At 44.4% G+C, this 13064-nt stretch overlaps 1 non-coding gene across 1 annotated transcript; it reads right to left on the bottom strand.

Moving 5' to 3' along the window:
- Window positions 1-10789: 10789 nt before the first annotated feature.
- On the bottom strand, window positions 10790-10863 carry Trnat-ugu (transfer RNA threonine (anticodon UGU)). The gene has a single exon. It is a non-coding gene; the product is annotated as a tRNA-Thr (tRNA).
- Window positions 10864-13064: the final 2201 nt, after the last annotated feature.

Here is a 13064-nt window from a genome sequence, read left to right on the forward strand (position 1 = left end):
CTTGCTGTTCCAACAGGACAACGCACGTCCGCATGTATCCCGTGCCACCCAACGTGCTCTAGAAGGTGTAAGTCAACTACCCTGGCCAGCAAGATCTCCGGATCTGTCCCCCATTGAGCATGTTTGGGACTGGATGAAGCGTCGTCTCACGCGGTCTGCACGTCCAGCACGAACGCTGGTCCAACTGAGGCGCCAGGTGGAAATGGCATGGCAAGCCGTTCCACAGGACTACATCCAGCATCTCTACGATCGTCTCCATGGGAGAATAGCAGCCTGCATTGCTGCGAAAGGTGGATATACACTGTACTAGTGCCGACATTGTGCATGCTCTGTTGCCTGTGTCTATGTGCCTGTGGTTCTGTCAGTGTGATCATGAGATGTATCTGACCCCAGGAATGTGTCAATAAAGTTTCCCCTTCCTGGGACAATGAATTCACGGTGTTCTTATTTCAATTTCCAGGAGTGTATTTAAAATAAGTTGTCAAATTTATTTGCAGTAAATGATTTTCCGTATTTTATTAAGAGATTCTTTTATGGTGTAGGATTTTAATAACTATAGTCAGCGACAGCGGAAGAGCCATGTATCTCATATTATATTTGTACCTCTTTGTACACAAGACCGTATTTTACGAAACGTTAGCAAGATTTTCTACGGACGTAATCTGTCACAGATAAGCACTGCTGCCAGTTTGCCTGTGACAGGAGCTAAATGTGTCGCTGTGGTCGCTTAAGTAGGACAGCTCAGCTCATTCTAATCCGTGCTGGAGCGAAATAATGTGTTTCGGAAACGAACGGAACCAAAACGTATCGTTCTAGAGATATTAGAACAGTTATTAACACTGATTTCTTTCCCTTGGAAATACGACTATGTCAGTGATTGCGAAATTTCTGAATGTGATTTGGGAAATATTCAGTAAGATGCCCAAACGTGAAAAAGTACGTGTCTCTGGGGAGACAAGATAAAACTTAACTGGGAAAACAGCTCTTTCGCTATGACGAACCATGCATTTTTACGAGTTTTCGATGAGAGGACACAAACACTCATCACGACTTTTGGTGAGAGTTTCTCCGGTGGGGGCGTCAGGTAGAAATGCAGTGGGAGTACGTTACAACAGGTTCAATAAATCTCTTCGTTGACGTTTTCTTTATTTTCTTTTCCGTCTACCTTATCAGAAATTACTTTACAAACTATCTTGACCAAAAAAAAATAAACGAAAAGAAAAGTAAATAAATCAGTTCCTGTGGTCGACATTTCACAAAATGAACGGGACGTAAACCTGTTATCAGGAAAACGCATAATGTACGTCAAGTTTTGGAGAGGCTCTCTCATGCCTGACGTTGATGATGTGTTCTCGATATTGTTACGACGCGGCTGCTCACTTTTTCTCTGACATGGAACCTGGCCATAGCACTGAAATCTAAACTAGAAAACATGTTGCTATCTTCTGTCTGCACGTCCATATGAATTTACAAAACGCGTTTCTGTTTATCGGCGTCATTAAGGGCTTTCTGCAATTTAATCCGGTACGGTTTGAACATTGTAGCAAACCACGCCCGACAGACAAATGACAAATAACTAGCTCTTAGCCAGCACAGCCAGCAAACTTCTTAGGACTACATTTAGTGCTCCGATGAATGCATTCTACGTACTGAATGAGCACAGTGGGACATTAAAGCTGCTGCAACCATCGTGAAACCCTGTGAGTTGTAGGAGGGCTAATAGCGTATTCTCGAAGGAAATCACGCATCGCTATTGAAAATAGACATACCTGTCGAAACATATAAATCAAACGCTTTTTCTGGTAGTGTTGTCTCAATCTCAAACGGCGCATATTGAGTCATTAACGAGGGTAGGTTAATGGTTCAAATGGCTCTGAGCACTATGGGACTTAACATCTGTGGTCATCAGTCCCCTAGAACTTAGAACTACTTAAACCTAACTAACCTAAGGACATCAGACACATCCATGCCCGAGGCAGGATTCGAACCTGCGACCGTAGTAGTCGCGCGGTTCCGTACTGAGCGCCTGAACCGCTAGACCACCGCGGCCGGCGAGGGTAGGTTAAAATTCACTCCAAGCTTCTATCTTCATTCTTGTAACAGATAAAGACTTGTGAAACTGGATGAATCTCTTTAAAAGCCCTGTGTTTTGTTATATTTTAATTTTGGGAGCACATTACCTTCTACATCGTCATCAGATGGTATTTTAATTACGGAACCACCTTAAACAACGTATTACCATAAGGAATAACAGAGAATGTTAAATACAACGATAAGCATCACGAAATTATTGGAAATCATGTGGTATCATCATATTTCGAGGGCAAGCGGTACTGAAACTGATAGTTCATTTAAGCTTATAGGAAATCAATCCTGAACATCACGTTAGTAACTATAATTTACGATAGGCCATCTGCCTTAGCTCGCATGCAAATATGAATGGCATTTGTTCAGAAAAAGGAGAATTAACTCACTGAATGCACACTCTTAGATTATTCTGTTCTTCTATAGCGTGATTTGAAGCCCAAAATTTAATCATTTAGCCTACCATCACTTTAAGAAAGCATATTTGTTTTGTGGAATATGGATAGATCACATCACTTCCACCAGTGTTGTAGACCTGTAATGGCAGTGACATGCCGAATCATATAGAAATTAGGCTTCTGTCACTGTGACGACACATCTGACTTTTCATTCATTACTAGAAAATCTGTATTTTCACTGTTGTTTAATTTGTAGACAGAAATCGTCTTTAATATTTCTTCTAGAATAAGTAAATCAGGTTCAAGATAGACTAGCATATAACAATAAGACTTCAAAAAGTAAGTTGAGAGATTGCAGGGCCTTCTTACTTAGCAGTCAGTGTTACGCTGTATAATGTTCTTAGGGAAGTTTATCTTTATTACTTGGTTGCTATACCTGGATACGATCTGACTTCATACATTGTTATGAAATGGTGGGCACTAGTCAACACTCTTGCTTGTGTGCTCAAGTGAAGTGTAGGCGCCCCAGTGGTCCCAGTCGCCTACGGTGGACTGGAAGCCGAGCGGTGACCTCTCCTGTTGTCAGGATGCTAGGAAATGGCTGTGGAATGGTCAGAAACGCCAAAGAAACATTATTAAATTCATAACACCTTTATTCCTGCCGAGTAAAATGTGGCCTGCGTAACACAGGCTGGATGAGCTTGGTGATATCAACGACCTTCCAGAGTCCTCGCTGACTCGTAGTGATGATACCAGCTCTGGACCGCACCAGTCTTGCTAGCGCAGCGCCGCGTGCTGTGACGTAACGTTGGAATGCCCTTACTTCGGCCGCGCGTGGCTGGCGCCTGGCTGGGCGGCCGGCTCGGTTGTGGATTGCAAGCCACTGCGTGTAGGAGGCTCCGGGTTTGAGTCCCGGCGCTGTCGGCACGAGAGGCGTTCTCGTAGTGCTGAGTGTACTCTATCCCACCCCGTCTTCTTCCTTGCTCCTCCTGGTGGTTCGTCCGCGGTGGACGGGCGGAACGGGCTGCAGTCCCCCAGCATCGTCGGCTCACCCGGTTGTGACGGCGGATGCACACGGCCTAGGCCCCGCACGATCTCGACTACGGCTCACCGATGTGGTCAGCATTGGCGGCGAGCGAGTCTGCCGCGATGTCTTCTAATCCTGGGTTGATGATTGACAGTGGCAGCAGAGAGGACCAGAGCTGGTACTGTCCCCTCACGTCTGCTGCTGGATGGGCCGCCATTACTGCAACATCTCCTTAATAAAGATTAACATGTCGATCACCGACCTGAGCGCTACGCAGCGACTCAGTACACATCTAACTGCAAGTCTAACTGCGAGTGCCTTGTTGCTATCAAGGCTGGTGTATTTAAAGGACGCACGAGCGACGTCATCATGTCATGCTCGTTTGTAATGGACGCATTCATTTGACTTATACTGCTGATTCATCTGTCGTACTTGCTCCTTAGGTGTTCTTGCGACAGAGTTACGTGTTTTTACGGCAGACTTACGCGAAGTTGTGAAATGCAGTACAGCTGACGCTATACCTCTGTCTTACACTCTACGAAAGTCTCCGTCTAACACAAACCCGCGTGCTAAGCAATTCTCTCTCGCCTGTTGTGTGTAACCAGGCCATTGCCCCTGCATGACGACACATTCCGATACATGTGCAATCCTCTTACCTCTTGGCTAACCTACTGCCTCTGGCTCTCGGCGTAGGCAACGAAACTTTGACAATATTCCACGTTTCCAACTCTTTACTATTCCGCGACACTACAGAAGGAATAGCGGTAAGTGTTACCTGCATTCAGAGGAATAATAGTGTGCCGATTCAAATGACTGCAGTAAAAGCATACAACGACTGAAGGCCGAGGGGAACGTTTTCTTTTTTTGCGGAATCTGGGTGAAAACATTTGTGGACTGGCGAGGTGTGTGGTCTCATTGTGCAGACACGTTGTATGGCGCCGGTCAGTCGGCGGCCGCATGCGGGTGGGTTGACTAACGCTGAGAAGTCGCCGCTGCAACGGGCAGCCCATTGAAGAGCGGCAATACAGCAGAGAAGTCGATAAGACGACTGTGAGCTTTCTGTAAATTTCCGAGGGATAGGTCACTCGTGCCCAGACATGCAGAGTCAGTTACAAAACATATTTGTGAAGGCACGAGGCTTTCAGCGAGTTTATGGTCGTTCTTTGGAAAGTTGTAATGGATGCAACAGGGGAGATATCGATCTTTTTCTTTATGGAGGGCTGTGGTTCCGTCCAGGTCATGTTGTTAAGAAAAGACAGCGTAAATGAGGGGGAAAGAGGTCACTTGGCTGAATTCTTTTTTTTCCTTTCTCCCAATTATCTTCGAAGTCCCTGATTGGTCAAATTTGTGTATGCAGAGCAAGGGACAGTCCTCCTTCTTCGAATGCAGCGCTCCAGCTCGTGATTGGCTTGTGCTAAAGTGGGAGTAGTCTAAGATGTAAATGTTCTTTGCTACCGAGCTAGCGAGGAAAGTGGAGAGAAAGAGGTCACTCTTGTACTGACACATAGCTAGTAGAGAACGGCAGGTCTTTACCTAAACTGTGAGACTTGTGTCGTTTGCTAGTGTGCCACTTACAGCCTGTGCCAGTCACCTTCTGAACCGTCAGAAGTACTGCTTCAAGCATCACGTACACATCGAGTGATGCGTGGGTGTCTTTATTTGTCTTGAGTCAGCCGTCTAAACATTTGACAAATTCCATCACGCATAGTCGTGGGACGGAGTTAAATTGTTTTGGCAGACCAGCAGACGGGTCCACGTGCACACTGGAATCCACCAGGGTTCCAGAGGTTCATAGGGAAGTACCTGCGTTGCGAATTAGCCCAACTCGAGACCTCATACTTGCATGTTTTCGGGCGCGTGCCATTAATAATAGATTGCTGCCGTATATGACTTCAGTCGCCGAACGCATCGTGTTGTGCTGCCTTGACCAGGAGAAGGGGAAAGTGGTAGCTGCTACGGCGTAGGGCTCCACTATATTTTAACAATAGAGTATAGATGCTTGATGGTGGAGTAGCTTTTGTGCCGTATCCCAGATTCATGTGTGTGACGTCACACAAAGCGATTAGTGTTTTGGTTAGTGTCGTGTGTCGATCCCCAGAAGATAACTTTGTCCGCCTTAGACCCCATATTAGCGAAAGCGTTTGTCAGATAAAACTGTTTGTGTGACGATTCTTTAGCCATTTTTTTGTGATGTTAAGAATAAATAAATAACTTTTTATTGAGATCTCAACTCCTCCCTCTGTTATGATTAACATTACCTTTGCCATTTTTATTAAAGTCCTGATTACAAAAGAAAGTAGGAAGCTTGCAAGTCAGACATTTTTAGGCAAGTCCGAGTAACTTTCATTATGTGCTGCACTATTCTACATGACACTGCTTTTCAAGATAGTCACCAAATTCCTGTAGACGATGGTCAGAATGTCGTACCAATCACTCAGTCCCTCGACAACGGAAATCCGATCCGTGGTCACGGACCTGTTCGGAAATCAACGTTTGAACGTCTTCGTCGGCGGAAAATCTACGACTGTTAAGAATAAGACTTCCTATTGCCTGGACTTTTTTGGAGACTAGAAATCTAATCTGTAGGAATCAGCATGCGTTTCGAAAAAGACGATCGTGTGAAACCCAGCTCGCGCTATTCGTCCATGAGACTCAGATGGCCATAGATACGGGTTCCCAGGTAGATGCCGTGTTTCTTTACTTCCGTAATGCGTTTGATACAGTTCTCCACAGTCGTTTAATGAACAAAGTAAGAACATATGGACTGTCAGAACAATTGTGTGATTGGATTGAAGAGTTCCTAGATAACAGAACGCAGCATGTCATTCTCAATGAAGAGAAGTCTTCCGAAGTAAGAGTGATTCCAGGCGTGCCGCAGGGGAGTGTCGTAGGACCGTTGCTATTCACAATTTATATAAATGACCTTGTGGATAACATCGGAAGTTCACTGAGGCTTTTTGTGGATGATGCCGTAGTATACCAAGAGGTTGTAACAGTGGAAAATTGTACTGAAATGCAGGAGGATCTGCAACGAATTGACGCATGCTGCAGGGAATGGCAATTCAATCTCAATGCGAACAAGTGTAATGTGTTGCGAATACATAGAAAGAAAGATTCTTTATCATTTAGCTACAATATAGCAGGTCAGCAACTGGAAGCAATTAATTCCATAAATTATCTGAGAGTAGACATTAAGAGTGATTTAAAATGGAATGACCATGTAAAATTAATTGTCTGTAAAGCAGATGCCAGACTGAGATTCATTGGAAGAATCCTAAGGAAATGCAGTCCCAAAACAAAGGAAGTAGGTTACAGTACACTTGTTCGCCCACTGCTGAATACTGCTCACCGGTGTGGGATTCGTACCAGAGAGGGTTGGTAGAAGAGATAGAGAAGATCCAGCGGAGCAGAGCGCTTCGTTACAGAATCATTTAGTTTTCGCGAAAGCGTTACGGGGATGATAGATAAACTCCAGTGGAAGACTTTGCAGGAGAGACGCTCAGTAGCTCGGTACGGGCTTTTGTTGAAGTTTCGAGAATATACCTTCACCGAGGAGTCAAGCAACATATTGCCCCTTCTACGTATACCTCGCGAAGAGGGCACGAGGATAGAAGCAGAGAGATTAAGCCCCTCACAGAGGCATACTGACAATCTTTCTTTCCACGAACAATACGAGACTGGAATAGAAGGGAGAACCGATAGAGGTATTCAAGGTACACTCCGCCTCACACCGTCAGGTGGCTTGCGGAGTATGGATGTAGATGTAGATGTAGATGTAGACACTGTCATCTGTAGTCGATGCCGATGGTCTGGCTTCCCAGCCAGCATCACCCATGTCTTTGCGAGCCTTGGTAAAGTTTTTGGCACCATTAATCATGGCTTACTCGGCGTTCCATTTGGTCAGTACACCAAAATCTACATGCAGTTTAGACATAATTTCCCTCAATAATCGTACTGCCACTCACATTTCCGCTTTGGAGTAGGTTTCCAGTTATCTCGCCATTTCACTTCCAACAGTGATGCACCTGTTATCCGTACAGAGGCAGAACTGTGTCTCCATAAACCAAAGGAGAGGAACTCTCTCCTAACAGTGCGCCATCCCTGCAGCATAATGATCTTAGCGAGGGACAATGTGGTGAAATCAATTCACTGTAAATAACTGTTGCCTATTTGTTTAGATAACAGTTCAAATGGTTCTGAGCACTATGGGATTTAACATCTGAGGTCATCAGTCCCCTAGAACTTAGAAGTACTTAAACCTGACTAACCTAAGGGCATCACACACATTCATACCCGAGGCAGGATTCGAACCTGCGACCGTAGCAGTCGCGCGGGTCCAGACTGAAGCGCCAAGAACCGCTCGGCGAGAACGGCCGGCAAGATAACAGTACTAAAGCTTTTACCACCGAAGTGAGAGAATATCCCTGCGAGGATAAGTTCCATGGTTGCCCACAAATTTGCTAATTACATCTGTTAGTTTACAGTTGCTTAGAACTGGCGTGTGAAATTGATTAAAATGTTCAGATTGTTTACGGATAGGGGAGGAGAACAATTGTTTAGCTCGCTGCTATTAACGTATGCGGGAGATTGTAAGTTCCAGGCTTCATTAAATAAAGTGTAAATGTTTGCACTTAGTTTTAGAAGGCTACCGGTCGTTGGATACTAACTTTCAAAACCCACTGTTCCAGAAACAAGTCCACAGCTGACACAGCAGTGAATGTGCATCAGCTGAGGTTGAGCTGACTCCTGGCTGAGTCTCGAGTTAGTTCCTTCTTTGATGTAACATGAGAAGTAAACACCACGAGAAGAATTTTACATCAGACGAAGAAGTGATAACCGTCACCAACAATTATTTTTTTCAAAATCCTCGAGACGTGACCAGATAACTGTGATCAATACATACTCTCTCATGCCGACTGTAATAAATCATTTTTTCATACACTGTTATTTGTTAGCGTTCAGCAATATAAATAAAAGCTTCGCGTTCGGGCTCTAGATCTGCCAATTGCGCCCAACCGGGCGCCGCGTCATCCTCTGCCAATGGTGTCACTAGACGCGATACAGAGCGGCATCTGATCACTAAGCAGCTCTTGCGATCGTTGTCGGGTTCTGTGACCTTGTAACCGGTGCGACTCACACGGGAGTGTGTTTATTGCTCCGCTCATCGCCCTGCCTTGCGCTACCCAATTTGTGGCTCCTTGGGCCGGCTTCAGCGTCTCTAACATTATATTATTTCTGAAGATGAAGTAAATAATGTTACTTCTGCATCAAAATAAAACTGTGTCCCTTCTCTAGCCATTTTTTGTAAGATTCATAAATTAAAACTTACATTCTTGAGAAGACAATGAAATACCTTTCCTTCAAGACTTATCTCGTTTAATTACTCGAAAATATTTATATATTCTTGTAACATAAACACAGTAAAATAAAAGCAAATCAAATCAACATCTTGAATTTCTAGAAAAAAATAATCTGTTCTCTTGGCATGAGAAAGTTAAATTGAAATGAAATCAGACAACGAGAACTGAAACCAATAGTTGCTTTTTCAGCTCCTGCAGATTCAGCTTCTGCAGAACGCAGACTGCAGTTCTACGTGTCGAAGAATGTGAAAGGGAGACAGAGAGAGGGGTTGAGACAGGTAACATACATGATGTTATTCGACTTGTACATTGAGCAAGCAGCACAGAGAATCAACGGAAAATTTGGAATGGGGAATTAAGTTCAGGGAGAAAAAATGAAAACTGCGATGTTTGCCGATGGTATTGTAACTCTGTCAGAGACGGCAAGAGAACAGTTGAATAAAACGAATAGCGTCTTCAGAAAAGATTATAAGCGGAATATCAACAAAAGTAAAATAAGAGTAATAGAATGTAATCGAATTTAATCAGGTGATTCTGATATAACTAGGTTAGGAAATGGCAGACTACAAGTAATTGATTAGTTTGCTATTTGCGTAACAAATCTACATCTACGACTGCATCTACATAGATACTCCGCAAGCCACCGTACGGTGCGTGGCGGAGGGGTATCCAGAACAACTACTTGTCATTTCCTTTCCTGTTCCACTCGCAAAATAGAGCGAGGGAAGATGACTGTCTCTATGCCTCCATATGAGCCCTAATTTCTCATATCTTATCTTAGTGGGTCTTACAAGCATTTTATGTTGACGGCAGTAGAATCGTTCAGCAGTCAGCTTCGAATGCCGGTTCTATAAATTTTCTAAACAGTGTTTTTCCAAAAAAGAAATCGCCTTCCCTCCTGGGATGCCCATCTGAGATGGCGAAGCATCGGCGTAGAACTTACGTGTTGTTCGAACCTACCAGTAACAAATCTAGCAGCCCGCCTCTGAATTGCTTCGATGTATTCTTTCAATCCGACCTGGTACGAATCCCAAACACTCGAGCAGTACTCAAGAATAGGTCGCATCAGTGTTGTATATGCTGTCTCCTTTAGAGATGACCCGTCTTTCCTAAAATTCTCCCAATAAACCGAAGGCTACCACTCGCCTTCCCAACAGCATTTATCACACGCTCATTCCACCTCATAAAATTGCAACGTTATGCCCAGATATTAAAAACACTTGACTGTGTCAAGCATGACACTAGTACTACTATATCCGAACAATACAGGTTTGATATTCCTACTCATCCGCGTTAACTTACATTTTCCGTATTCAGGGCTGGCTGCCATTGATCACACCAACTGGAAATTTTGTCTAAGTCGTCTTGTATCTTCGTACAGTCATTCAACTTCGACACCTTACGGTACACCACGGCATCAACAGCAAACAAGCGAAGATTGCTGCCCACCCTGACCGCCAAATCAGTTATGTATACAGAGAACAATAGCGGTCCTATCTCACTTCCCTGGGGCACTCCAGACGATGCCCTTGTCTCTGACGAACACCCGCCTTCGAGGACAACATTCTGGATTCTATTATTTAAGAAGTATTTGGGCCACTCACGTAGCAGCTAACGGCCAAAGGAGGGGAATAAAATGAAGAAAGCATTCGTGGGAGAGAGAAATTTCTTAACTTCTAACATAAATTTAAGTGTTAGTAAGTCTTTTCTGAAAGTATTTGCTTGGATTTGACTGTTGTACGAGAGTGAAATGTGGACAATAAAACGCTCAGATAAAAAGAGACTGTAAGCTGGCGCTGAACAAGAATGCTGAAGTTTGGATGGGGAGGTCGAGTAACTAAGAAGAAGGTGACTAACTGAAAACCTCAGCTGCCGACAGGTGTTGTTGATATACCTGAATGTGGACAGCTGAAAATGTGTGCCCCGACCGGGACTCAAACCCGGGATCTCCTGCTTACATGGCAGACGCTCTATCCATCTGAGCCACCGAGGACACAGTTGAATAGCACGACTGCAGGGACTTATCCCTTGCACGCTTCCCGTGAGACTCACATTCCCAACTGTCCACAATTCTACATATGTATTGTACCTTATAGACAAGGGATAAGTCCCTGCAGTCGCGCTACGCTATTCATCTGTGTCCTCGGTGGCTCAGATGGATAGAGCGTCTGCCATGTAAGCATGAGATCCCGGGTTCGAGTCCCGATCGGGGCACACATTTTCAGCTGTCCACATTGAGGTATATCAACAACACCTGTCGGCAGCCGAGGTTGTCAGTTAGTCATCATTTATTCCAGGGAAAAGCTGCACGGTCATCAACAGTAAATGTTCTTTCGAGAACAAGTTACTGTCTTCGTATATAAGAAGAAGGTGGTGTATCGAACTGGAGAAGAAGTATATTCGTGGCGAACTTGACAAATAGAAGAACTCGACTGATGGGACACGTCCTGAGGTATCAAGGAATTGTCAGTTTTGTAACGGAGGGGAGTCGTGAGGTGCTGGGTGGGCGAGTCGAAGCAAAATCATCATTACAGTCAGCACGTTCAGATGTATCCAAGCTGCAGCAGTTATGCAGAGATGGAGCGGTTTGCACAGGATAAACTAGCGTAGCACCAAATCAGTCTTTGGATTAAACACCAAACAACAACAAAGCGTAAAGGACAATTCACGTCTCCAGGACATTTTCAGTCTAGTATCACATCACGATCAACGTTCTATAACAGCATTGTGAATAGATGTAATGTGATGTTTCCAAATACAAAACACAAAGCAAAGGAGCGCCTCTACTTAACAAGTTCTACGACTGTCCAAAGACAATTGACGTCCGTCTTGGGAGATCGTTCATGAGTCATACATTTCTCTATCTTCAGCCTCGTTTTCCCCTTCCCCTATGTCACTAATGAATGGACTCTTTTTCGCCCCCCCCCCCCCCCCCGTCCTCTTCGTCGCTATTATCAGGAATTTTCCTCTTAGACATCCTTGTCGAAACTCGACTCAGTTTTTCTGTGCCAACAGAGCAAGTTTTTCTCATCTGTGATTGTTCTTGTGCTCCTGCAATATGTATCATCGATTTAGTTTCAAGACTTGGCTCCAGAGCACTGCGATTTGTGTCACCATGAATGACATCTATCGTGAACAATTCTGAGTTGGTTGTTTCAAACCGTTAGACCGCTGTTGCGATGTCTCTTTGAAGGTCAGATCGTAACCCATTTGGTAACTGGACATGCTACTGTGCTATCATCTTCAGCTATACAACTGGTGTGGACGTGACTGTCACCCAGTGGATCAGTGTTCCCTGTTCCTAAATAGGGTCCATTATTCCAAGTACGCCTAAAGGCGTAGATACATGTTATTTAATTAGGTTGTGTTGAAGACGGAATTTTCATCTAGGACAGTTCCATATGGCTGCAGTACGAGTTTTATTGTTTCGTTTGGAACTTCCGTCGTGATGTTGCAGACACGCACATTTGTCAAGTTGCTTTCGGCTGGACTAACGGAAAACTACTTAGAACCGAGCCTGTTGCTAACGGTAGCTCAAAGCGCCCACGCTAACGATTATATGCCTGTACAATAATTTAGAGCAAATTTTGAAACAGTTGATCGGAAAGTAAAGCACAATAATTTTTTTTCTCCCCTGGTACTGCAGCTGGAATGTTAAAATTTCACGACGATATAGTTTGAAGTTCGCGCTACAGAGCGTATTTTGTTTTCATGTACAGCTCCAACGACAGAAACTTGACCTATGAAACAACATAAAGCGCGTATTATTGTCTTATACATGTGAAGAGGAACTAAGTGCAGTTCGACATTTGTGGGTCAAATGGCATAAACTGATGAAATTGACAGGGACATGTTTGCAGTCTATAGTCCGACTGTATGGACCGTAACAATTTCTCCATGTGGCGTGCATTCTTCCAAGAGGGACGTGTGAACCTCAGTTATTAGACACGCTCCGGGCAGCCGGTAACAGCTACAACCCTGCAGAATGTCGAAGTCACTGAGGCAACATTTTGAACGACAGACGTGTGGAACTTCGAACCTTATCACAGCAGTTCAACTTTTTCTTGGTGTCGTGTACAACAGCGTTCATGACAAGTTGAAATTTCATAAAGTTTGTGCCCGCTGGGTGCCCGAGAACCTGAGGGACAACCACAGGGTGCAGCGAATGATAACAAGCTTGGATCACCTAGCGAT

Source organism: Schistocerca cancellata, chromosome 7 (genome assembly GCF_023864275.1).
Source record: "Schistocerca cancellata isolate TAMUIC-IGC-003103 chromosome 7, iqSchCanc2.1, whole genome shotgun sequence".
Lineage (NCBI taxonomy): Eukaryota > Metazoa > Arthropoda > Insecta > Orthoptera > Acrididae > Schistocerca > Schistocerca cancellata.